Raw genomic sequence first — 3,532 nt, forward strand, 5'->3', positions numbered from 1 at the left:
AAGGAAGGAAGGAAGGAAGGAAGGAAGGAAGGAAGGAAGGAAGGAAGGAAGGAAGGGGAAAGGAAACGTAGAAAACAAAACCATGAAAATGTGAGGTTGGGAGGAGAGCTCGGTCACACCAGCATGAACACCGGGTAATCCCCAGCATCCGTGTAAATGCCGCCGTGTAGAGTGGTGTGCACTTGCCATCGTAGAGCTAAGGAGGCTGAGACAGGTGGATCTCGGGGGCTCAGCAGCCAGCCAGCCGAGGTGAATCGGGGAGCTCAGTTTCAGTGAGAGAACGTGTCTCAAAAACTAAGGCAGGGAGTAACAGAGGAACACACCCCAAGTTGACACGTGGCCTCAACATGCACCCGGACAAACAATGTACACTACGAACACAGACAAATGTAGACACAAACACTGTGCACACATATATAGAGGTCAGTGTCTGTGTGAACATTGAAATGATGTATAACCACCAGAATTGGAGATCTCTATGCCAACTGCAGAAACAAGGAAAGAATTTCTTCATTTTTGTACACAATATTTTTCTTTTATTTATGTGTTTATACACTTATGTGCGTATGCATGCATGTGCCAGGGGTGAAGGCTGGAGCCTGTGCTTTTTAGGCGAACACCCTACCACTGAGCTATACCCCCTACCAGTGTTTCTATTTCTGTATCTCCCTGTTCCTCAGAGCTTATTCTCATTTAACCCCAGACCTACTAAACAATAGTCTATGGGAAGGAGACCAGGGACGCTTGAGATTTTTGTCAGGGTCAAAGGTAAGCTGATAGGATCTCACCTCACCTCTTCCTTCAGTGGAGTTGCAATTGGGGTCCAAGGAGGGAGGGAGCTGTTCGAGGCTATTGCAAGAACGGCTTCCAAAGATGCCTATGCCATGCTTCAAATGAACCAATAGCATCACATTTATTGAGACACAGCCCCCTCCTTCTGCCAGCCAGGTAACAGACTCAAGCCCATTGTTTGGCTTTTGGTAACAATCTTTCTTTGTTGATAGCAAGTGGAAAGTTTTCCGTTCCTTCCCTGTTCCCTAGCAATGTGACATTTTCAAACAGTAGCACAAAACTCTTTAAATAGCCAAGATCCATTTCCACTCTACCGTGACTCAGTAACAGCCACAGGATTCTTCTCAAACTTTCCTAAAAATGTCATCTTTGGGCTAGACTCAAGAAGAACATTTCAGCCGTGGAAGCACATTTTCCACTCTGTCAAGAATGGGGGAGAGCATGGGGCTTGGAACATAAAGTGTTTTGCAATCCTCAGAAAAGCAACACTTCTCAGCAAAGCCATAGCAACCACTCTGTGTAATGCCGTCACAGCCTGCTCACTCAGGAGCCTTGTTGTGTTCTTATCAGCGACCCTGCAGGGACCATCACCTGGGTTCCTCAGAACAGCTACGTGGATGCCCCCTTTATGACTGTTGCCATGGGGACACCGTAGAAGGCGATTCTGAGCCACGTGTTCTCAGGCTGAGCTGCCAACCCGGCAGGTAGCGTGGAACTTGCCAAATGTTCTAGGGGTACCTGATGCTATAGTTACGAAGAATTCTCTCCACATTGAAACACAAACTACAGGGCTGGAGGGATCGCTGTTCTTGCCGAAAACGGGAGAAAAACGGTGGAGTTCAGCTCCCAGCAGAGTTCAGCTCCCAGCATCCACGCAGTGGATCATAACGGTCTTTAACTCCAGGAGCTCTGACGCCCTCTTATGGCCTCTGAGGATGGATGAGGTACACATACATACCTGCAGGCACTCAAACATACACATGAAATAAAACAAATCTTTAAAAGACACACACATACACACACACAGACACACACACACACACACACACACACAGACACACACACATCCAAAGCATAGTCACAGTTAAGGGTTTTTCCATCCAAATAGTTCTGAGGCTTCCACCCATGACCCCAAATTTAAATGCCCCAAATCTCTCAGGGAAATTCATCCTTTCTGAACTTTCACAGCCTAGGCCAAGCTGCTGATAACCCCTGGGGTTCAAGAGCTGTGCTGTGGAATGATAATGCCTGTTCCCACATGGTGGTGATCGGAGTACTCTGAGGAGGTGATTTATATCAAACTTCTTCCTCCCAAATGGAGGTTTTCCCATTCTTGGTGATGACTAGTCCCTTTAAGTTCCTTACTAGCAATGATAATCAACATAAAGACAGGGAGAAGAAAAAGTGGGTGGGAACAGTGAGACCAAAAGCCAGCTTCTTCTGCCCTCCCAGCCCACTATGTGCTTTATTCTCTGCTTCTTAGAATGTGTCCTCCTCTTGGGCACAGCAGCCTTTGGCCAGGGCCTGTCTGAGAGGCAGACTTCTTTGGAAAGGCCTGTGTTCACTTCCCCACTGTGTCCCCAGGCATCTGTTCCTCAGACTTCCCAACTAGAAACAAGGAGGGCGCTTTTCTTCTGTAGCTACTTTTTGTTTTGCTTTTTGAGACAAGGTCTCACTCTGTTGACCAGGCTGGCTTTAAATTCTCAATCCTTCTGCCTCAGTCCTGTGAGTGCTGATTTACAAAAATATGCTACCATATCAGAGAAGACATGGTATTAACTTAAAGGTATTTGGTAATTGTATGTAGTTCAGGAAAAGGTTAACTCATTGGCCCAATCTCAATCCTGCTTCTCCTATTAATCACGCTGCTATAAAGACAAGAATATTAAAACTCGAAGACACTGTTACTCTGCCTAAGTTAGATGGGCTTAGGCAGAATTTATCTTCTACTCCATTGGCTTTGCTCCATCATGCCACTTTCCTTTAGCACCAAGACAGGCCTGCCCAGCAGCATTTGGCATGTAGGGAAATGCCTATGTGACAAGAAAAAGTCACAATGTTCATCATCCCTGATAGTTCTGACTGAAAGTCTCAAAAGGCAGCATAGGGAATGTCGCCTGGTCCCTCCCTGGGAACAGGGAAGTGTCACCTCTCAGGTCTCAACTTCAGACTTGTGCAGATTTTTTCACTCTTGTTGACTTAGGTCTCCAAGTCCTGCCCTCACATTCATGCGAGAGCCCAGTCCTGTCCTTCTGGTGTATTAGACCTGCAGGTGTGTAAATATCACTTAGTTGTCATTTGACATAAAGCTGCTTCTCTGACCAAATAGAACTTATACCTTTTCGATGGTGAGAAACTGTTAGGGTACATAGCTTCCTGCGTTGGGGCTCTAGCTTGCAATGCTAGAGCCTGACACTCTGTCCTGAAGATCATTCAGAAATGTTCTTACATAGTACTTCTCAGAAAAAAAAAAAAAGTTTAAGGAAATTATAATAATTATAATATGACAGTCTTCCTACCAGACATGAAATATATCCCAGTAGTCTGGGATAATCTATTAATAACTACTGTAGCACTAAGACAAGATCACCAAAAAGATGTGGAGAGCCCCTGAATTCTGATTAAAGAACAATTTGAGTCCTACGTGTGACTCCCAGTTCTGATGATGGTGCAGAAGTAGACAGCCAATAGCTTTGGTCCTGGAAGCTGAGAAAGACTGACTCCCATGTGGCAGAATCAC

The sequence above is a fragment of the Psammomys obesus genome, unplaced genomic scaffold (assembly GCF_907164565.1).
Source record: "Psammomys obesus unplaced genomic scaffold, mPsaObe1.curated_primary_1811, whole genome shotgun sequence".
NCBI classification, from domain to species: Eukaryota; Metazoa; Chordata; class Mammalia; order Rodentia; family Muridae; genus Psammomys; species Psammomys obesus.